This window comes from Macaca fascicularis, chromosome X (assembly GCF_037993035.2).
Source record: "Macaca fascicularis isolate 582-1 chromosome X, T2T-MFA8v1.1".
Lineage (NCBI taxonomy): Eukaryota > Metazoa > Chordata > Mammalia > Primates > Cercopithecidae > Macaca > Macaca fascicularis.
In genome coordinates, this window is record NC_088395.1 from 147,471,638 (window position 1) to 147,496,323 (window position 24,686).

Consider the following 24,686-nt stretch of genomic DNA (forward strand, 5'->3'; position numbering starts at 1 on the left):
GGGGGCCAGGGGCAGAATGATATGATTTGGATATTTTTAGTATTAGCCCATTCTCACACTGCTATGAATAAATACCAGAGGCTGGGCACAGTGGCTCACACCTGTAATCCATGCACTTTGGGAGGCCAAGGTGGGTGGATCATGAGGTCAGGAGTTCAAGACCAGCCTGGCCAACATCGTGAAACCCTGTCTCTACTAAAAATACAAAAATTAGCTGGGCATAGTGGCACGCACCTGTAGTCCTAGTTACTTGGGAGGCTGAGGCAAGAGAATTGCTTGAACCCGGGAGGCAGAGGCTGCAGTGAGCCAAGATCGCACACTGCCCTCCAGCCTGGGAGAGAAAGCGAGACTCTGTCTAAAAAAACAAACAAACAAACAAACAAAACAAAAAGAAAGAAAAAAAGAAATACCAGAGACTGGGTAATTTATAAAGAAAAGAGGTTTAATTGGCTCATGCTTCCACAGGCTGTATAGGTAGAAAGATGAGGGAGACATTAGGAAACTTTCAATCATGGTGGAAGGTGACGGGGAAGCAGCTCACCTTACATGGCCAGAGCTGGAGGAATGGAGCAAAGGGAGAGATGGTGTATATTTTAAACAACAAGATCACATGAGAACTCACTATCATGAGAACAGCAAGGGAGAAATCCACTCCCATGATTTAATAACCTCCCACCAGATCCCTCCTCCAATACTGGGGATTACAATTCAACCTGGAATTTGGGCGGTGACATAAACTCAAACTATATCATTCTGCCCCTGACCCCTCCCAAATGTCATGTCCTTCTGACACTGCAAAATACAATCATCCATCTCAACAATCCCCCACATCTTAACTCATTTCAGCATTAACTCAAAAAGTCCACAGTTCAGCCTCATCTAAGACAATGCAAATCTCTTCTGCCTATAAGCCCATAAAACCAAAACCAAGTTAGTTACTTCCAAGATACAACAGGGGTACAGGCATTTGGTAAATACTCCTTTTACAAAAGGGAGAAATAGGCCAAAAGACAGGGGCTACAACCCCCACATAAGTCTGAGACCCAGCAGGGCAGTCATTAAACATTAAAGTTCCTAAATAATCTCCTTTGACTCCATGTCCCAAATCCAGGTCACACTGATATGAGGGGTGGGCTCCCAAGCCTTCAGTAGCTCCACCCCTGTGGCTCTGCAGGGCTCATCCCCCACAGCTGCTTTCCTGCACTGGCACTGAGTGTCTGTGGCTTTTCCAGGTGCACGGTGCAAACTATTGTTGGAGATACCATTCTGGGGTCTGGAGGACCGTGGCCCTCTTCTCACAGTTCCACTAGATAGTGCCCTGGTGGGAACTTTTGTGGGTGCTCCAACCCCACATTTCCCCTCCACATGCCCTAGTAGAGGTTCCCCATGAGGGATCCACCCCTGCAGCAGACTTCTGCCTAGACATCCAGGCATTTCCATACATCCTCTGAAATCTAAGCAGAGGCTCCCAAACTCAACTCTTGCTCTCTGCATACCTGCAGCCTTAACACCACCACATGGAAGCCACCAAGGCTTGTGACTTGCACCCTCTAGAGCAGTGGCCTGAGATGTATCTGGGGCCCTTTTAGCCACAGCTGGAGCTGGAGTGGCTGGGACACAGGGAGAAGGGTCCCAACATTGTGCAGGGCAGCAGGGCCCTAGGCCTGATCCACAAAACCATTTTTCTCCCCTAGGCCTCAGGCATGTGATGGGAGGGGCTGCCTCAAAGGTCTCTGAAGTGCCTTTGAGGCGTTTTCCCATTGTCTTGGCTATTAACATTTAGCTCTTCCTTACTTATGCAAGTCTCCTCAGGAAATGGGTTTTTCTTGACTACCACATGGTTAGGCTGCAAATTTTCCAAACTTTCATGCTCTGCTTCTCTTTTAAATATAAGTTCCAACTTCATATCATCTGTGTGCTCATGCATTTGAGAACATGCTTTTAGAAGCAGCCAGGCTACATCTTGAATGCTTTGCAACTTAGACATTTCTTCTTCCAGATACCCTAAATCATCTCTCTGAAATTTAAAGTTCCACAGATCCCATAGCAGTGGTACAATGCTACCAGTCTCTTTGCTAAAGCATAGCAAGAGTGAGCTTTACTCCAGTTCCCAATAAGTTCCTCATCTCAACCTGAGGCCTCTTCAGACTGGACTTCATATCACTATTAGCATTTTGGTCACAACCATTCAACAAGTCTCCAGGAAGTTCCAAACTTTCCTTCATCTTCTTGTCTTCTTCTGAACCCTCCAATCTATTCCAACCTCTGCTCATTACCCAGTTCCAAACCTGCTTCCACATTTTCAGTATCTTTATAGCAATGCCCCAATTCCTGGTACCAAATTTCTGTTTTAGTCCATTCTTGCACTGCTATGAAGAAATACCTAAGACAGGGTAATTTATAAATAAAAGAGATATAATTGGCTCACAGTTCTGCATAGCTGTGGAGGCCACAGGAAACTTTTTTTTTTTTTTTTTTGAGATGGAGTCTTGCTCTGTCTCCCAAGCTGGAGTGCAGTGGTGCGATCTCGGCTCACTGCAAGCTCTGCCCTCCAGGTTCATGCCATTCTCCTGCCTCAGCCTCCCTAGTAGCTGGGACTACAGGCGCCTGCCACCACGCTCAGCTAATTTTTTGTATTTTTAGTAGAGACGGGGTTTCACTGTGTTAGCCAGGGTGGTCTTGATCTCCTGATCTCATGATCCACCTGCCTTGGCCTCCCAAAGTGCTGGGATTACAGGCATGAGCCACAGCGCCGGGAGAGTCACAGGAAACTTTCAATCATGGCACAAGGGGAAGGGGAAACAGGCACATCTTAACGTGGCCTGAGCAAGAGAGAGAGAAGGGGGAGATGCTATACACTTTTAAGCAACCAGATCTCGTGAGAATTCACTCACTATCATGAGAACAACAAGGGGAAAATCCACTCCCATGATTCAGTCACCTCCAACCAGGCCAATCCTCCAACACTAGGGATTACAATTCGACATGAGATTTGGGTGGGGATACAAATCCAAACCACATCACTTTGTCTCCTTCAAATCTCATGTTGTTAGGTGATTCCCAGTGTTGGAGCTGGGACCTGGTGACAGGTGACTCCATCATGAGGCAGATCCTTCATAAAGGGTTTAACATCACCCACTTGATTATAAAGGAATTATCTCCCTTAATTCACCTGAGACCTCATTGTTAAAAGTTTCTAGGACCACCCCTCTCTTGCTCTTGCTCTTGCCATGGAACATGCTTGCTCCCCTTCACCTTCCATGATTGTAAGCTTCCTGAGGCTGCACCAGAAGCAGATGCTAGCACCACACTTCCCGCACAACCAGCAGAACCATGAGCTAATTAATCCTCTTTTCTTTATAAATTACCCAGTCTCAAGTATTGCTTTACAGCAATGCAAGAATGGATTAATACATATGCCTTGTTTTTTCAAGGTTTGACAGCTAACTTCTTTTGTTTCTGAATAATATTCCATTTGATGTACTACAGTTTATTCATTGTTGAAGGATGTCTTGGTTGCTTTCAAGTTTTGGCAACTATAAATAAAGCTGCTAAAACCATTCATGTGCAGGTTTTTATGTGGATATGTTTTCAAGTCACTTCATTAAATACTAAGGAATGCAACTGCGGAATAGTAAGAGTATGTTAAGCCTTTGTATGAAACTGTCCAATTATTTTCTAAAGATGTTTTTCTTTAATTGCTACTTTTAGGAGTAATTTATATGTTTATATATTCTTAATAAATATTTATATTTATATATTCTAAAATATTTTATATGTTCTAGGTAGTATTCCTTTGAGGGTATATATGTTTATATATTCAGTGGTTTGTATATTAATTTTCTTAGTGGTGTCTTTTTTTTTTTTTTTTTTGAGACAGAGTTTCACTCTTGTGTTATAGACCGATAAAATGGGGGTTGTGACCAACTCAGTATACCACTGGAGGCTATATGAGCAAACAGCAAACTGTTCTCATGAAAGCAGGATGTTGGAAAACTAACAACTGTGTCTGCTTCCAGAAGGGGTGCTGAGGGCAGTCATGCCTCAAGCACAGTGTTCCTTGTGATTATCTATAGGAACATCTGAAGCCTGTTGTACAAAGAAAGCAATTATGTGTACCTGTGATACATCAAGCAGCTGACCAACTGTTACCTCTTCCTCCCTGCTCTTTCTACCTAATAAATACAAAGGGCTATAGAAGCTCAGGACTGCCTTTGCTCACTAGAAGCAAGGAGCCCCCTGACCCCTTCTTTTAAAACAGATCCTCTTGTCTTTGTCTGTATTTCTGCATTCCTCCCCCTTCGTTCACGCCCATAGAAACCGTCAGCAACAAGTGGCGCCTTGAACAGGGACAGTGAGCAAAGAAGGTCAGTTGGAGGACAGAAAGTGAAACTGACAAGACAAACGAGAAACCCCAGGACGAGTTGGCCAGCAGCAGACATGAGGTCAGTGTCCTAAGAGGAATTGGGAACAGGACGTTTTCTTAATCAGGGTAACATGGGGCAGAATTTGTCTATTGAGGAGCAACGTTATGTGCAGTTGCTTGAAGTTATACTTAATCTGGTGCTCAGGTTAGTTCTCAAACACTAAGATGCTGCAGGAGGCTATCAATGCATAACCCGTGGCTTCCACAGACAGGCACTCTTGATGTGGAAAATTGGGACAGAGCAGGAGAAGGATTAAAACGAGCTCATCAAAAAGGTCTTAAAGTTGATCCTTGTGTTTTTTCTGCTTAGAGTTTAGTTCATACTGTCCTTCTGCCGTTATCGCCTTCTTATTCTGCTAGACAGCAGGAGTCATGTTCTGAGTCTAAAAATTTAAAATAATCTTTTGTCCCACCCATAGTACTTTATTGTTTTATTGTTAAAAACAATAAACAGGGGAGGGAGGATGAAAATTGGTCTGTGTCGCCCCCTCCAGTAGCAGAAACATCTGTACCGCCTCCTTCAGTAGCAGAAATAGAGACCCCAATACAAAGAATTTTACGCTCTGCTGCTACAGCTGGAGAGCCCTTAGGACCTTGCACTTTTCCCATTTCTGTAAGGCCCAATCCAAATAATCCACAGCAGTTTGTTCATGAACACAGCACACTAGAGTTTAAGTTGCTGAAAGAATTGAAAGCTAGTATAGTGAATAATGGAGTCCAAAGCCCATTCACTTTAGGATTGTTATTAGAATCTATATTTGGTGCCATGCGTCTTCCACCACTTGATGTAAAGCATTTGGTTCGCACTTGTTTGTCTGCTAGTGCGTACCTGACATGGAATTTAAATTGGCAAGAACTGTGTGCAGACCAGGCTAGACAGAATCGTGCTGCTGGACACAAAGACATTACAAAGGATACGCTGTTAGGTAATTGCCCTTATTCAGACCTGGAACATCAAATGGCACTCCCAGATGCTGCTTATAAGCAGTGTGCCTTGGCTGCTAAACACACCTGGGCCACAATTCCAGAGGAAGGTGTCCCAGTAAAATCTGTTTTTACATATCATGCAAGAATTGCAGGAGCCTTATGCACATTTTCTTGCAAGACTACAACAGGCAGTGAAGCATCAGATTCCTCTTACCACTGCTACAGAAATGCTAACCTTAACTCCTGCTTTTGAGAATGCAAATGCAGATTGTAAACGTGCACTGGCACCTGTGAGATGTACAAAAAACTTGGGAAATTTTCTCAACGCTTGTCAAGATGTGGGAACTGAGCTTCATCGCTCTACAATGATGGCTCAAGCAATGGCTAATTTAGTAGTGGACAAATCTAAAAAGGGCCAAGGGGTGAATCCTAAAATGGGAAAATGTTGTAATTGTTGAAAAATCGGACATTTCAAAAAAGAATTCCGTCAGACCTCTGGGCAGAAGGGATCTTATAATGCAGTTCCCCACCCTCAACGGAAAAAAACGCCAGGACTTTGCCTTCATTGCAATAAAGGAAATCACTGGGCTAGTCAATGCCATTCAAAATTTCATCAGAATGGCACCCCCATGTCGGGAAACGAGAAGGAGGCCTGAACCCAGGCCCCACAAACAATGAGGGCATTCCCAATCCAGGCCACAACCCTGTCTCAGGGTTGGGTTCCCAGAGGCACATTGATTCCCTCTCCCCAGGAACACCTAGAAGTGCAGGATTAGATCTCCCAGTCAGAGAACGGGTTACGTTAGTTGGAGGAGACAAACCCACCAAGATTCCCACTGGTATTTGGGGACTTTTGCCAACAGGATATATAGGATTAACTTTGGCAAATAGCTGTCTTAACTTACAGGGCATTACTATAGTCCCAAGAGTTATTGATTCTGATTATGAAGGAGAAATTCAAGTAGTGGTAATGTCACAAGATCTTTGGGTTTTTGAACTGGGAGAATATACTGCTCAGCTATTGCTTATTCCCTGCAAGTTACACCCTTCTCCACGTAAGGAGAAACGAGGGAATCAAGGATTTGGGAGTAGAACTAGGAGGGAAATTTACCTATCCCAACTCATAGCTTCTATTCGACCTACCTGTACAGTGCAAATTACAGGAAAGACATTTGATGGGCTTATGGATACAGAAGCTGATGTGTCAATAATATCTAAAGAAAATTGGCCCCCATCCTGGCCCTTGCAATTAACTTCTACATCCTCAGTCGGAGTGGGAACAGCTCAAAGTGTTCAACAGAGCGCTGAGATTTTACCCTGTCTCAGACTAGATCGACAGTCATGTACTTTTCAAACTTATGTTGCAAATGTAGCTTGTTAACCTATGGGGTTGAGACTTACTTACAGTCTGGGATATGAGACTTACAAATGAAACTATTGACAATCCACAATTTAAAATGTTACAGAAAATGGGATATCAGAGCAAAAAAGGCTTAGGAAAGTCCCTCCAGGGAAAGCCTGATCCTATATTAATAACTGGGCAAACACATACAGAATCATGTAATATTATTCTGCTGGTCACTAGAGTCAGGCTGGATTGCAGTGGCACGATCTTGGCTCACTGCAACCTATGCCTCCTGGGCTCAAGCGATTCTCCTGTCTCAGCCTCCTGAGTAGCTGGGATTACGGGCGCATGCCACCACACTCGGTTAATTTTTGCATTTTTAGTAGAGACAGGGTTTCATCATATTGGTCAGGCTGGTCTCAAACTCCTGACCTCAGGTGATCTGCCCACCTCAGCCTCCCAAAGTGCTGGGATTACAGGCATGGGCCACTGCACCTGGCCTTTACCAGTGTCTTTTAATGAGCAAAATAATTTCCTTTTTATGAAATCCAATTTATAATTATTTTCTTTTATATAAAAAAGAAACTTTGTAGCTGTGATGTCTATGTTAAGTCTATGATTAATGTTTGTATATGGAATAAGGTAAGGTTTGAGGTTGACTTTCTTTTCCAAATGGCTGAATGGTTGTTCCAGAAGTGAGAAATCAATATCAATAGCAATTTGCACTCCTAACCTTGAGATGTTTATTTCTGAAAAACAATCGCTACTGAAGTTAATGAGAATTCCTTGGAGAAATGGCTGATTCCAGGGCTGGGGCGAGAAAAGTACAAGATGAGCCACGAATATCATATTGTACAGGAAAGAAAGAAGTGCTCAAAGAATGAGATAAGCATGACAATAAGACACGTAAGCTAGCTTAAAGGGGTTTCAACTGGGCAAATCTGGAAAATGTAAGCTTTGATATGAAAAATGATAGTAATGGATTATAATCCAGTGCATTAAATAGGAATCCAGAGGTTTACACTAATATATATATTTTGTATGTATATGTGTATATATATGTATATATATTTTACATATATAGAGAGATATGTAAAAAAGAATGGAAAACATTCCTATAGAGTAGAATTTAATTACTATTAAATACTTCCTAAAACTTGCAAAATAATTATTTTCCCTTTGGGGAGAAATCTGGCAGAAACCACCTTAAACAAGTGATAAAAGTTACTACCACCAGTGATGGAAAAAATTGAAATCATGTGCTTTCTGATATGATGCACGCAGAAACACACTACATCATTTCTTCTTCTTTTTTTTTTTTTTTTTTTTTTGGTTTTGAGGCAGAGTCTCGCTCTGTCACCCAGGTTGGAGTGCAGTGGCACAATCTCGGCTCACTGCAAGCTCCACCTCCCTGGTTCACGCCATTCTCCTGCCTCAGCCTCCTGCATAGCTAGGACTAAAGGTGCCCGCCACCACACCCGTCTTATTTTTTGTATTTTTAGTAGAGACAGGGTTTCACTGGAAAAACACTATACTTCTAAAGAAAATGCATAATATTTATCTAATAATGAATAAATATCAGGAATTGAGGGACATTTTTAGTTACTAGCCTGCACTTTTCAAAACTGTCAAGGATATGGCAAGGAAAAGACTGAAGAATGGATCCAGACTGTAGAGACTGAAGAGATATGGTAACTGTATTAGTCCATTTTCATACTGCTATGAAAAAATACCTGAGATTGGGTAATTTATAGAGAAAAAGAGGTTTAATGAACTCACAGTTCCATATGGCTAGGGAGGTCTCACAATCATGGCAGAAGGTGAAGGAGGAGCAAAGGCATGTTTTACATGGTGGCAGGCAAGACTGCATGTTCAGGGGAATTGCTCTTTGTAAAATAATCAGATCTCATGAGACTTACTCACTATCACAAGAAAAGCACAGGAAAAAACGTGCCTCCATGATGCAATTACCTCCCGCTGAGTCCCTCCCATACATGGGGATTATGGGAACTACAATTCAAGATGAGATTTGGGTGGGGACACAGCCAAACAATTTCATTCCATCCCTGACCCCTCCCAAATCTCGTGTCCTCATATTTCAAAACCAATCATGCCTTCCCAACAGTCCACCAAAGTCTTAACTCATTTCAGCATTAACTCAAAAGCCCAAGTCTAAAGTCTCATCTGAGAGAAGGCAAGTCCCTTCCACCCATGAGCCTGTAAAGTCAAAAGCAAGTTAGTTACCTCCTAGATACAATGGGGATACAGGCATTGAGTAAATACACCCATTATGAATGAGAAAAATTGGCCAAAGGGGCTACAGATTCCATGCAAGCCCAAAATCCAGTGGAGCCATCAATCAAAATGATCTCCATTGACTCAATCTCCATCTCCTTTGATCATGTCTCACATCCAGGTCATACCAATGCAAGAGGTGGGCTCCCTTGGGCAGCTCTGCTTCTGTTGCTTTGCAGGGTATAGCCTCCCATCATGGCTGCTGTCATGGATGGCATTGAGTTTCTGCGGCTTTTCCAGGAACATGGTGCAAGCTGTCAGTGGGTCTACCATTCTGGGATCTGGAGGATGGTGGCTGTCTTCTCACATCTTCACTAGGGAGTGCCCCAGTGGGGACTCTGAGTGGGAGCTCTGACCCCAGATTTCCCTTCTGTACTGTCCTAGCAGATGTCCTCCATGAGGGCCCTGCCCCTGGAGCAAACTTTTGCCTGAACATCCAGGCATTTCCATACATCATCTGAAATCTTGGCAGAGGTTCCCAAACCTTAGTTCTTGGCTTCTGTGCACCTGCAGGCTCGACACCACATGGAAGCTGCCAAGGCTTGGGGCTTTCACTCTCTGAAGCCACAGCCCGAGGTGTACCTTGGCCTCTTTACCCTCGGCTGGAGTTGCTGGAGCACAGGGCACCAAGTCCTTAGGCTGCACACAGCAGGAGGGCCCTAGATTTGGCCCAGGAAATCATTTTTCACTCCTAGGACTCTGGACCTGTGGTGGGAGGGGCTGTGTCTCTGACATGTCCTGGAGACATTGTCCCCATTGTCTTGATTATTAGCATTTGGCTCCTCCTTACTTATGCAAATTTCTGCAGCTGGCTTTAATTTCTCCCCAGAAAAAGGGTTTTTCTTTTCTATTGCATCGTCAGGCTGCAAAGTTTCCAAACTTTTATGCTCTGTTTCCTCTTGAGTGCTTTGCTGCTTAGAAATTTCTTCTGCCAGACACCCGAAATCATCTCTCTCAAGTTCAAAGTTCTACTGATCTCTGGAGCAGGGGCAAAATGCCACCAGTCTCTTCATATTGCAAGAGTGACCTTTGCTCCAGTTACCAAAAAGTTCCTCATGTCCATCTGAGACCACCTCAGCCTGGACTTTATTGTCCATAGTACTAGCAGCATTTTAGTGAAAGCCATTCAACAAGTCTCTAGGAAGTTCCAAACTCCCACATCTTCCTGTCTTCTGAACCCTTCAAGTGTCTAGGAAGTTTCAAACTTTCCTACATTTTCCTATCTTCTTCTGAGCCCTCTAAACTGTTTCAGCTTCTGCCTGTTACCCACTTCCAAAGTTGCTTCCACATTATTGGGTATCTTAATAGCAGTATCCCAATCTATCCGTACCAAATTACTGTGTTAGTCCATTTTCATACTGCTATGAAGAAATATCTGAGACTAGGAAATTTGTAAAGGAAAATAGGTTTAATGGACTCACAGTTCCACATGGCTGGGGAGGCCTCACAATCATGCCGGAAGGTGGAGGAGGAGCAAAGGCACATCTTACATGGCAGCAGGCCAGAGAGCATCTGCAGGGGAACTGCCCTTTATAAAACCATCAGAGCTCATAAGACTTATTCACTATCATGAGAACAGGATTGGAAAAACCCATGCCGATGTTTTAATCACCTCCCACCAGGTCCCTCCCCTAACATGTGGGGATTATGGGAGCTATAACTCAAGATGAAATTTGGGTGGGGTCACAGCCAAACCATATCAATAACTAAATACAATACATGCTCCAGGCTTGGACCTTGGATCTAAAAATCACATTTTGGGCACAATTGAAGGAAATCTTAATGGGGTAAGTGGAAGCATTATATTAATTTTAAGCTCCTTGATTTTGATAGACTGTGGTTTTGTAGGATAGTGTACTTGCTTTTCGAAAATGCTCAGCAAAATAACAAGTGGTAATGAGCCTTTCTGTTTGCAACTCTCAAATGGTTCAGAAAAAGGATAATGTGAGCGCATATACATATATACACACAAATACTGACATAGAGAACAAGAGTAAGCCAAATTTGGTAAAAAGATAGCAATTGACAGCTGGGCACGGTGGCTCATGCCTGTAATCTCAGCACGTTGGGAGGCCGAGGTGGGCAGATCACGAGGTCAGGAGATCGAGATCATCCTGGCTAACACGATGAAACCCCATCTCTACTAAAAGTACAAAAAAGTAGCTGGGCATGGTGGCAGGTGCCTGTAGTCCCAGCTACTAGGGAGGCTGAGGCAGGAGAATGATATGAACCTGGGAGGCAGAGCTAGGAGTGAGCCAAGATTGCGCCACTGCCCTCCAGCCTGGACAACAGAGTGAGACTTCATCTCAAAAAAAGAACAAAACAAAACAAAACAAAAAAAACCCAAAAAACAAAACCAATTGGCTCACCTGGGGGTTAGAATATCCAGGAATTCATAAAATTTTTACTAGTTCTTTCATAAATTTGAAATGATTTCAAGATAACTTTAGAAAAAATGGATAAGAATTAATGTGTGAAAAACAATTTACACTTTAAAACTTACTGTCATACTAATTTTTTTAAAATTTGAAACACATCAATTCTGTGAGAAAGCATTTTTTACTCACTTTTTATAAATGAAGAAAAATAAGGAAATTGAGATTTAGAGAATCTGGAATTTTGTCCATGATATAAAATGTCATATGTAGAATCTGCACCAGGTTTTATCACCTCCAAGTCCAGTGTCCTTTTTACAGTTTCATGCTGTCTTTAAAGACGATGTCTCATGTTTGCCTTGTACAAGTTGTTCATCTCTGGACCGTTGCTTTTTCATTTGTAATCTATTTTCATTGGTGAGCCATTCTGCAGGTCCTTTTCTCATTTAGAAACACTGAAACTCTTATAGTAAATGAGTGAAACTGTCCCCTCCAACAATAAACTTCTGTGATTCCATTCCCATTTTTCCCAAACTGTGATGTACTGGCAGGAACCAGCATGAAATTTGAGAAAGAGGCTGGGAAATATCCTTATACAGCTCACACCTCCTCTTAGCGAGAATTTTTCTTCAAATAACCCATTTCCTGAATTGAGATAAATTATCACTGAGTATTGTCCGTTTGTTTGTTTTTGCAATTAGAGTTAAGGTTATCATCAGTTTAAAACATCAGATTAAAAGATGTTAATTGCAAGCCACATGGTAGTCTCAAATAAAAAAACTGACATCAGATACACAAAAAATAATTAAAAGTAAGAAATTAAAACATACCACCAGAAAAAAATATTACTTTCACAAAACGGAAGAGAGGAAAAAAAAAGAAGGAAGGAAGAGAAGACCACAAAAAAACTAGATAAACAAATTTTAAAATGGTAGGAGTAAGTCCTTACTTATCAATAATAATATTGTATGTAAATGAAATAAACTCTACAAACCAAAGAAACAAGAGTGACAGAATAGATTTTAAAAAAGACAAAATTGGCCGGGCACAGTGGCTCATGTCTGTAATCCCAGAACTTTGGGAGGCTGAGGTGGGTGGATCACCTGACGTCAGGAGTTCGAGACCAGCCTGACCAACAGGGAGAAACCCCGTCTCTACTAAAAATATACAGTGGGAATACTAAAGCAGACAAGCTTCTGGGAGACTTAAAACTCGGCCGGGAGCGGTGGCTTACACCTGTAATCCCAGCACTTTGGGAGGCCGAGGAGGGCGGATCACAAGATCAGGAGTTCAAGACCAGCCTGGTCAATATGGTGAAACCCCGTCTCTACTAAAAAAAAAAAAAAAAAAAATTAGCTCTAATGCCTACAAAAAACACATTTCACATAGACATACATAGATGCAAAACAAAGAGATTGAAAAAGATATTCCATGCCAACAAAAATCAAAAAAGAGCAGGAATAGCTATACTTGTATCAGAAAAAATAGATTTTAACACAAAAACTATAGACACAAAGAAACTTCTTATCTAATTAAAAAGCAGTCAATTCAGAAAGAGGATATAATAATTTTAAATGTATATGCATGTAACACTGGAGCACCTCAATTTATAAAGCAAATATTCTTAGAGCTAAAGAGAGAGAGAGATTCCAATACAATAACAGCTGGGGACTTCAACGCCTCATTTTCAGGATTGAACAGATTATCTAGACAGAAAATCAACAAAGAAACATCAGACCTAATCTGCACTATAGATCAAATGGATCTAATGGATATTTACAGAACATTTCATCCAATGGCTGCAGAAAACACACTCTTTTCCTCAGCTCATGGATCATCCTCAAAGATAGCCCATAGGTTAGGTCACAAATTAGTCTTAAAACATTAAAAAACTGAAATAATATCAAGTATCTTATTTGATCACAATGGAATAAAACTAGAAATCAGTAACAAGAGAAAATTTGGAATCTACACAAATACATGGAAATTAAACAATATATTCCTAAGTGACAAGTGAAACAGTAAGGCAATTTAAAAGAATATCAAAATATTTCATGATACAAATGAAAATGAAAACACAACACATCAAAACCTATGGGGTACAGCAAAAGCAGTAATAAGAAGGAAGTTTGAACTATAAATGCCTACATCAAAAAAGAAAAAAAAAACTTCAAAATATACATTTTAAGAATGCATCTTAAAGAACTAGAAAAGCAAGAGGAAATCAAACCCAAGGCTGGTAGAAGAAAATAAATAATGAAAATCACAGCAGAAATAAACAAAATTTAAAACCAAAAATAGAAAAGATCAACAAAATGAAAAGTCAATTTTTCGAAAAGATAAAGAAAATTGACAAACTTTTAGTCATACCAAGAAAAAATGAGAGAAGACCCAAATAAATAATCAGATATTAAAAAGGAGACATTGCAACTGATACCACAGAGATTCACAGGATCATTAGAGAATACATTGAGCAACTATATGCCAATAAATTGGAAAACCTAGGAGAAAGGGATAAATTCCTAGATACATGCAACCTACTTAGGTTGAACCATGAAGAAATTCAAAACCTGAATAGACCAATAACAAGTAATGAGGTTGAAACCATAAGTAAAAGTCTTCCAGCAAAGAAAATCCTGTGACCCGATGGCTTCACTGCTGAATTTTACCAAATGTTTAAAGAAAAACTCATATCAGTCTCACTCAAACTATTCCAAATGACAGAGGAGAAGGGAATACTTGTAAAATCATTCTGCGAGGCAACTATAACCCTGATACCAAAACCAGACAAAGATAGCTCAAAAAGACTACTACAGGCCCACAACCCTGATGAACATTGATGCAAAAATTCTCAACAAAATACTAGTAATCCAAATTCAACAACACAATAAACAAATCATGCATCATTACCCCATGGGATTTATCCCTCAGATGCAAGGATGGTTCAACATACAGAAATCAATTATTGTGATACATCATATCAACTGTATGAAAGACAAAAATTATAACCATTTCATTGATGTGGAAATAGCATGTGATTAAAATTCAGCATCCCTGTAAGATAAAAACCCTAAAAAAACTTGGTATAGAAGGAACAAAAGTCACATGCAACATACAGCTAGTGTCATACTGAACAGGGAAATATTGAAAGCCTTTTGTCTAAGATCTGGAACACAACAAGGATGCCCACTTTCATCACTGTTATTCAATATAGCACTGGAAATCCTGGCTAGAGAAATTAGACAAGAGAAAGAAATAAAGGGCATCCAAATTGGAAAGGAAGAATTCAAATTATACTTGCTTGCAAATGATGTTTGTATATTTGGAAAAAACTAAAGACTCCATAAAACACTATTAGAATTGATGAACAAACTCCATAAAGTTGCAGGGTACAAAATCAATGTACAAAAATCAGTAACATTTCTATATGCCAACAGCAAATAATCTGAAAAAGAAACCAAGAAAGTAATCCCATTTACAATAGCTAAATATAAAACAAAATACCTGGGAATTAACCAAAGTGAATGATCTCTGCAATGAAAACTATAAAACATTAATACAAGAAAATAAAGACACAAAAAAAGGAAAGATATTTTATGATTGGAGATTGGAAAAATCAATATTGTTGAAATGTCCATACTACCCAAGGCAATCTATAGATTCAATGCAATCTCTATCAAAATACCAATGACATTCTTTACAGAAATAGGAAAAATAATCCTAAAATTTATATGGAATCATAAAAGACCCAGAATATCCAAAGCCACTGTGAGCAAAAGAAGAAAACTGTAGGAATCACATGACATGACTTCAAATTATACTACAGAGTTATAGCAACCAAAACAGCATAGTACTAGTATAAAAGCAGATACAAAGACCAATGAAACAGAATAAAGAACACAGAAACAAATGTACTTATTTACATCGAACTGATTTTCAACACAAGTGCCAAGTACATATCCTGGAAAAAGGACACTCTGTTCAATATATAGGGCCAGGTAAAGGATATATCCATCCATATGCAGAAGAACGAAACTGGACCTCTATCTCTCACCGTATACAAAAATCAAATCAAAATGGATTAGAGACTTAAATCTAAGATCTCAAACCATAAAGTTACTAAAAGAAAACATTCAGGAAGGCCGAGCACGGTGGCTCACGCCTGTAATCCCAGCACTTTGGAAGGCCGAGGTGGGTGGATCACCTGAGGTCAGGAGTTCAAGACCAGCCTGGCCAACATGGTGAAACTCCCGTCTCTACTAAAAATACAAAAATTAGCCAGACATGGTAACACATGCCTGCAATCCCAGCTACTCTGGAGGCTGAGGCAGGAGAATCACTTGAATCTGGGAGGTGGAGGTTGCAGTGAGCCAAGATCACGCCATTGCACTCCAGCCTGGGTAACAGAGTGAGACTCCACCTCAAAAAAAAAAAAAAAGAAGAAACATTGGGGAAAATCTCTAGGACCCTGGTCTGGGCAAAAATTTCTTGAGCAGTACCCCACAAACACAAGCAACCAAGGTAATCATGGACAAATGGAAACACATCAAGTTAAAAAGCTTCTGTACAACAAAGAAATGAATCAACAAAACGGAGAGATAACCAACAGAAGGGGAAAGAATATTTGCAAACAATCCAGCTGACAAGGGATTAATAACCAGAATATGTAAGGAGCTCAAACAACTCTATAGGAAAAAATCTAATAGTCCTACGAAAAAATTGGGCATAAGATCTGAATAGACATTTCTCAGAAGAATACATACAAATGGCAAACAAGCATATGAAAAGGTGCTCAACATCACTGATCAGAGAAATGCAATTATGAACTACAATGAGATATCATCTCACACCAGTTAAAATGGCTTATATCCGAAAGTCAGGAAGTAACAAATGCTGGCAAGGATGTGGAGAAAAGGGAATCCTTTTACACTGTTGGTGGGAATGTAAATTAGTCAACCACTAAGGAGAACAGTTTGGTGGGTCCTCAAGAAAATAAAAGTTGAGACACCATATGATCCAGTAATCCCACTGGCTGGGAATATACCCAAAAGAAAGGAAATCAGCATATTGATTTCCTCATACCGATGGGTATCTGCAATCTCGTGTTTGTTGCATCACTGTTCACAATAGCCAAGATTCGGAAGCAATGTAAGTGTGCATCAAAGATTAATGGATACAGAACATGTGGTACATAGACACAATGCAGTACTATTCAGCCACAGAAAATAATGAGATCCTGTCATTTGCAAACACATACACGGAACTGGAGGACATTATGTTCGGTGAAATAAGCCAGTCCTAGAAAGACAAACTTTGGATGTTTTGATTCATTTGTGGGAAATAAAAATTAATACAATTGAACACATGGAGAGATAGAGAGTGGAATGATAGTTAACAGAGGCTGGGAAGGGTAGTGGGGGGCTGGGGGTGAAGTGGGAGTGGTTAATGAGTTCAAAAATATAGTTAGAAAATGGAAAGATTAAACAAGGCCGGGCGTGGTGGCTCATGCCTGTAACCTCAGCACTTTGGGAGGTTGAGGCAGTTGGATCATTTGAGGTCAGGAGTTCGAGACCAGCCTGGCCAATATGGTGAAACTCCATCTCTACTAAAAATACAAAACTTAGCTGGGCATGGTGGTGGGTGCCTGTAATCCCAGCTACTCGGGAGGCTGAAGCAGAAGAATTGCTTGAACCCGGGAGGCACTGGTTGCAGTGAGCCAAGATCCTGCCACTGCATTCCAGCCTGAGCAACAGACTGAGACTCCATTTCAAAAAAAAAAAAGAAAAGAAAAGAAAAAAGAATAAATAAGACATAGTATTTGGTAGCACACAGGGTGACTATAGTCAATAATAATTTATTATACATTTAAAAACAACAAAAAGAGTAAGATTAGAATGTTTGTAACACAAAGAAATGATAAATTCTTGAGGTGACAGATATCCCATTTGCCCTGATGTGTTTATTATGTATTTTATGCCTGTATCAAAATATCTCACGTACCCCACAAAAAATACATCTACTGTGTACCCACAAAAATTAAAAATCAAAAACAAAAATTATCACTGAGTGTTTAGGAGATACCAAGGGACATGAAGGAGGCTAGCAGGCAAGTCTAGAGAACCTGAGAGGAGAGGATGCTGGCTCAGGTGAAGGCAGGCCAGAGAAACTTCTAAGGCCGAGAAAATCCTGTTTTCTCTCTTTCATATGTCCCTGGAACTGCTGGCCTCTCCAAGGAAGACCACCATGGTCTATAGTGATGAAAAGTTTCTGGAGATATAATTGCCTCTTTACTCTGAGAGGGGACTGTGTATCCATATCCCAGATGTGGTATGGATTTTTTCCAGATTGATAGGACAAAATAGAAAATGTAACATGTAGGTCTTTGGACTATAATAATAGATGTCTTTTTTTTCCCTAAAAAACTTATAAGAGCAGAATGCTTTGAATTGACAAAAAGTAAGATCCTGTTATAACCTTATTTTATTCCTCCAGCTAGTTATTCAAAGGTATACTTTATACTTTTAAACTTCATGGATAAACTCATGGATACTAGGTTAACATAAGAGAAGTGAACTACCTACCTATTAAATTTAACATGCAGTTAATATGAGTCACTGCAAGGCTACTAAATCTCAATTGTCCAGTGAACAATAATATGTAATCTGTATACAAAAGTTTTTTGTAGTTTGCCAGATGCTCTTATATTTTATGATTTGATATTCACTGCAGCCTTATGATATAGATATTAGTAGGATGCACACTACTGATACGGAAACAGAAGCTCAGAAAAAAGAATAAATGACTTACTCAAGCAACACAGGTTGCAAGCAAGAGTATGAAGACAGAACTCCTCTTTTCAAAAATTATTTTTTTCCCATAATGCTTCCCTGAAATGTGCTTCACTGCTTTTACATAGGCATATAGATTCCCTGGAGTAAACATGGCTGCTTTTGATTCTTTGTCATACCATGACACTGCCAGTTTTCCCTACACGCAGCATCCTTGATGTTACAGGGCAGCAATACGCTTATGTCTGCTTGACTACAGACACTCACACAAGGACAGAGAGGCACTCATGCACAAGCACACGCTTCAGAGTTCCTCACAGAACAGGATTACTTTTCACGTGTCCCCATTGTACCTGCAGGATTTTAATTTATGGAGATGACTGAGTGACGACATAGAAAGGCCAATGTAACTGTAAGATTTTCGTTACTTACATTTCCTGAGAGGAGGAGGCTCACCACATCACGCAGGGGCACGTGGGTAAACACCGGAAGGCAGAAAGGAGTGAGTGGAAGCCATAGTCTTCAGTGGCGTATCTGTGGGAAAGGCAAGGCAGGGCAGGCCAAACAGTTTAGAATCGGCTAGTTCGAATAATTCCAGCTGGTTTAGGGGGATGAGGCCGATCCCTAGTTGTCTGATACTTGGCTTCAGGCTAATTTAGAGCAGGGAAAATATTGGCTTGATGCATGAGAATTAGATAAAGGAAGTAGTTTCAAAGTATGGGCTTTGGATGGCAAGGAGGATGCAAAGAACTTTGGCCATTAGTTTGGCCTTGTGATTAATGGATGCCAAATAGACAAATATAAATCTAAGAAAATGGAATAGGGCAGTAGATTCAGAAATTGTATATTTTTTTAATATGGGGCTCCTGCTTTTATCTGCAGCATACCCTAAGTTTCTCCATGTTTAAGTCCTCTACTGCCAGGTAACAAACGATCCCAAAACTTGGTGGCTTACAGCAACTGGCGTTCTATTTATTCATGGTTCTGTGGGTCATAAATTCAGTTAGGGCTCAGCTGGATTTTTTTTTTTTTTTTGCTTTATGTATGGTCAGTTGGAGTTATTCATTCAGCTGCATTTAGGTAGTGGCTCTGCTAGGCTGGAAAGTCCAAGAAAGGAGCTTCAGTCTCATGTTTGTTTACTGTCTTGCTGCTCCTCCACATGATCTCTCTTTCTCTACGTGGCTAGCTTCAGTTTCTTCACAGTATAATGACCCCATGGTAGTTAGACTTCTTATATATGGTGGGTGACTCTTAATAGGAAGTGTACCCAGTGGCAAAGGCAGAATCTTCAGTTATTTAAGGCCTTGTCTCATAAATTTTAAGGCACTGCATCGCATTGTGCTTGTCAAATCAAGTCACAGGGTCACCCCAGATTAATGAGGCAGGGAAAATTGTTTCTACTTCTCTGCTGCATGGCAAAGAATCTGTGGTTACCTTCCATTCACCACACCCATTCTGCCTCATGAAAAACTAAGTCTAGATCAAAGTAACTAGCCAATCTAAAAGACAGGCTATTAAACAGTTAAAACAAAACAGGCAAACACAGATGATAACAGATCACTTTCTGGAGATCCATAAGAACAAATTCAACATGATGCCAGATATTTTCTAAAACGTACAAAAATGGCAGAAACAAAACACGTGTATAAAGCTCTTGTACAATCAATGTGACCAATTATATTAAAATAATTAGGCAAGAGAAAAACTAACAACCATCTAGCGCAGCACACTGCAGGCAATAAATTCTATATTACGGCAATACAAAAGCCTACACGTGAAGAATACAAAATACTTAATGTGAAACATTAATTCATAATAATCTTTCAGTTATAGAAATCTGATTTTCCAGTTCCATATCTGGAACTATGACTTTATTTGCACCAGGCTTTTTCTATATCATCTATGAAACTGAAAAGTTGAATCTCCTTAGAGAGAGAGAACAAGAGAGGGCAAAATATGAATTTTCAATAATCTTAGTAAGTGATGTTTTGTGAGCAGGAGAGGTCTTAAGAGTGTTCCTTTTTTATTTTTAAGACATCAATTATTTAATGTATTTCAACCATAAGAATACATTCATTTAGTATATTAATAAACATGTAAAAATGTTTCCAGCACTTTAGTAAGCTGGAGAGGGCAAAGACAGGAGGGAGGAAGTTGTCCCTTTTCATTCCTCTCTCTGGGCCAGAGGTCCCTATTGCCCTCCAAATGCGGTTTCTGTAAAAAGCAGTCCCAGGTGCACCTGGCTAAGAAGAGAGATGGGGGAAGTCCATATGGGAAGAGATCCGGCTCCCGGCAGCATTCATCCAGTCCTCTTACAAATATTCTTTCTGAAGCTGTTTCTGTTCCTGGCTGCATGTTTGAGTGCCGAGTTAGTTTACCCAGTTGATATGTGCACACTCATCTGGTGGCTCAAGAATCATGGGAAATTTTCATGTTCATTTCAAGAGAATTTTACAGTCTGGATGCTTGATGTGTACCAGGGCAGGGTTACCTGAGAGATGGTGGCAGTGAGTGCCTTGGGCGTGTGCTCTTGCCAAATGGTGAAGTCTAAGCCACCCCTAGGGTGTTCCAAGCCAGAGCTGTCCTGATAAATTTTATGAGCCCGAGACAAGTACTCTCTATGAGTACTTGACACCAGGAGTACTTCTGTCTGCCCCCAACATATTCACGTCAGTGTAAAGGAACATTTAAAGGCCACTAGAGAGGGGGAAAGAAAATGAAGAAGGCGACATGCAGCCGTGAGCAGGGTGAATGGAGAAAGAAGTGCTGATAGGCATTGGCACTGGTGGGAGAGCCTCACAGGCACCTGGAAGCTGGTTAACATAAGCATTAAGATTCTACATGTTCTATCAACTGATACTATATACCTCTTCCTGACTGCTTCCCTTGTGAGTCAGTGCTAAGCTGCTTGTCTCCATTCCCTTTCTGCAACCATGGAAGCACCTCCCAAAGTCACTGCTCAGTTCTGGGCACAGTTTTGGGCAGGACATTTCCTGTCTTCCAGGGTCTCAGAGCGCACTCAGAGGGAATACTAGTGGTTGCCTCATCTGGTTTCCTCTCTGAATCCCTCTGCTATGGGGTTGTAGGAAGAAAATTAGGGCAGCATCTGCCTAATCATGTCTGGTTCCCCACTAGACCTGCCTGGGCCCACTGAAATACAAGGGTCCAGCACATATTAATTGTTCAGAGCAAGGGCATAGGCTTTAGAGTTAGAGAGGCTGGCATGATGGTATAGCACCATCAACCTATTGCTTTATTAGGTTTAGGTATTTACCTCTTGGGTCTCTGGCTCTAAAATGCCCATTCCCATGTCTGGTCCTTGTGTATGAGTCATTGTGACAGCCCTGCCAATCACCTGGTCCAGTGTCTGCTACAGAAAGTGTGCTCTAGGCCGGGCGTGGTGGCTCACACCTGTAATCCTAGCACTTTGGGAGGACGAGGCGGGCGGATCACCTTAGGTTGGGAGTTTGAGACCAGCCTGACCAAGATGGAAAAACCCCATCTCTACTAAAAATATAAAATTAGCCGGGCATGGTAGTGCATGCCTGTAATCCCAGCTACTCAGGAGGCTGAAGCAGGAACATCACTTGAACCCAGGAGGCGGAGGTTACAGTGAGTCGAGATCGCGCCACTGCACTGCAGCCTGGGCAACAAGAGCTAAACTCCATCTGAAAAAAAAAAAAAAGAAGAAGAAAGAAAGAAAAAAAGTGTGCTCCTAGGAGTGGAACCCTGAGTACTCTTCCTGTATTAGGGCCTGGATATGAAAGGTGGAGCTGGCCACTACCTCTGTCCCAGTCAGGCCCATCCTGTACTCTGAACTATAAATTTGGCATGAGGATCAGAGACCTACTTTCCACATTTCCCATCCCTCCCCTCAATCCTTACACTGAACATTTATGGAACAACTAGTAAACACTGCCAGGTGCTGAAGATAAAATTAAGAGTGAGAGTGGATCCCTGCCTGCCAACTTCTCGGGTGGCGGAGCTGATAGCACAGGAGAGGCCAAAAGCTCACATTCTTCCTATCTCTTTTTTTCACTGCCCATCCTTTCACCAGTGTCATCTTCCCCAGGTCCCTGCTTGGGTCTTGGCCCTATTTCTCTGCTCTTTCCCAGTCTCCTACTCCCATGGATGATCATTCAATTCTATCCTAAAGGATTGAATTGAACTTCTTTAAAAATCTATTCAGCCAGTTTTATTACATCAGTCATTGTTTCACAATCGAGACTGATTCATGGTCAGAGATAAAATACACTGAACAATTTTTTTTTTTTTCTGTTTCTCTTTTTTCTTTTTTCTGAGACGTTGTTTTGCTCTTGCTGCCCAGGCTGGAGTGCAATAGTGTGATCTCGGCTCACTGCAACCTCTGCCTCCTGGGTTCAAGTGATTTTCTTGCCTCAGTCTCCCAAGTAGCTGGGATTACAGGCACCTGCCACCACACCTGGCTAATTTTGTATTTTTTGGAAAGACGGGGTTTCTCCATGTTGGTCAGCCTGGTCTCGAACTCCTGACCTCAGGTGATCTGCCCCCCCCCCCTCGGCCTCCCAAAGTGCTGGGATTACAGGCATGAGCCACCATGCCCAACCTTACACTTAACAATTTAAAGAGTATTATTTAACACTTTGTGCAGCCACAACTTCTAATTTTTATCTCAGCATCTGCACTCTGAGATTATATTACACGCCAAACATTAATGAAGCCTCTACTCTGGGCCAGAACTTATCTAGACATTAGGGATAGACCAGATAGCAAAAGCAGTGTTTCTTTGACTTATATATTCTAAAATGGAAGCAGATGATGAGCAAAGTCCTATATACACATATGACATGGTGGCTAGTAGCACAATAAATGTTATGTAGATAAATGAAGCAGAGTAAAGGGTTACAGATTGGTGGCAGAGAACAGGGTGCTCTGATAGGTCCAGTGGTCAGAAAAGTTCTCTCTGAAAGCAGTAGGAGGAGTCAGGCAGCCAACTGGGATGACATCCTTGCAAAGGAGAAGGGATAGAAGGTGCAAAGGCTATGAAGCCAGAACTGCTTGATGGGTGTGAGAATCAGCAAGGAAGACAGTGATGAGAGCACAGCAGAAAATGGGAAGAGGCACAGGATAGAAGGAGGGGCCTTGTAGGCCTTGGCTGCAACTTTGCTCTTTATTCTGAGGTGAAACTACTGGAGGATTTTGAGCAGGGGCGTGAAGGGATCTAACTGTTTTTGTTTGTTTGTTTGTTTGTTTTTGTTTTTTTTTTTTAGAGATGGAGTCTCGCTTGGTAACCAAGGCTGGAGGAGTGCGCTGGCGCTATCTCGGCTCACTGCCACCTCCGCCTCCCGGGTTCAAGCGATTCTCCTGCCTTAGCCTCCTGAGTAGCTGGAACTACAGGCACCTGCCACCACTCCCCGCTAATATTTTGTATTTTTAGTAGAGACAGGGTTTCACCCTGTTAGCCAGGATGATCTCGATCTCCTGACTCGTGATCCGCCCTCCTTGGCCACCCAAAGTGCTAGGATTACAGGCGTGAGCCACCGCGCCCGGCCCTAATTTTTGTTTTAAAGGATTCCTGTGGCTACTCTATGGAGAATATACTATAGGAAGAAAAGAGTGAAAGCTAAGTGATTAGTTGCAGCAGTCTGGGTGAGAAAGGCTGGGGATCAGGGTGGCAGTGGTAGAAATGACAAGTCATGACTGAATTGGCAATATATTTGAAAGCAGAGCCAACAATTCCTGTCGGCTCTAGGATCAGGGATCCGTTTAAAGTAGAAAAACAAAATTATTTAAAAACACAAACATCTTAACAGTTCATTTTTAAGTACAGAATAAAACCCAGTGGCCAAAGGCACTAACAGCAGGACAAGAAATAGAGAATCAAAGATATGTGGGATGCCTGCAATTGATTATTGGATGCTCATTTTGCAAAACTTCTTTATATCCTGCTACTTAGGTTTGTTTTTTTTTGTTTGTTTGTTTTAAGGGAGTATGCCGTATTATTCCCCTACTAAAGAAGTCACTGTTTAAATACTGCCTTTTTCATGAAAGGCAGGAACCCCTGAAGGTCTTCATGATCCTAAAAGGAAGTGTGAGTCCCACAGTGCAGCCAGCAGTGTCAATACTTCTCTGAGTGAGATTTAAACAAGAAAGAAAATGTGTTAATAAAACATCACGCCAAGAGAATCTAGTGGCCACAGACCCACGAAGGAACAACTGAGTTGTGAGAGTTGCCTAGGTAGAAGGGTGGCTAATCCTTTCAGTTTGAACAAATTTGCCTTCTCTGAGACCAAACTCAGCGCTCGCCAGGTCCTCTGCTAACGCAGGCCCCACAACCAGGAGCTAGGGGAGCCTACCCCAGCCTTTAACTGCCCGCCTAGAGACCTACCACAAGCCGGTGGTTCAGCGACCCAGTGCATCCTTTTCCTGGCCACGCCCTCTTTGTCTAAACCCTTCCCATCCCGGCCACGCCCCCACGCAGCCGCGGCCCCCAGTCTGGCCACGCCCCTCCCGCGCCGCGCCGGCGCACCATCCGTCCGAATGGCCTCGTG

General features: G+C 41.5%; 1 long non-coding RNA gene across 1 annotated transcript in view; it reads right to left on the bottom strand.

The window, feature by feature from the left end:
• The window catches only part of LOC135969245 (uncharacterized), a 261,758-nt gene extending 237,176 nt beyond the window's left edge, over nt 1-24,582 (bottom strand). The window contains exons 1-2 of the long non-coding RNA XR_010584393.1: nt 24,524-24,582; nt 18,589-18,690 (exon numbers count right to left, since the gene is read on the bottom strand). This is a non-coding gene — a long non-coding RNA (uncharacterized lncRNA). The remainder of the gene's footprint in view (nt 1-18,588; nt 18,691-24,523) is intronic.
• Between the last annotated feature and the right edge of the window lie 104 nt (nt 24,583-24,686).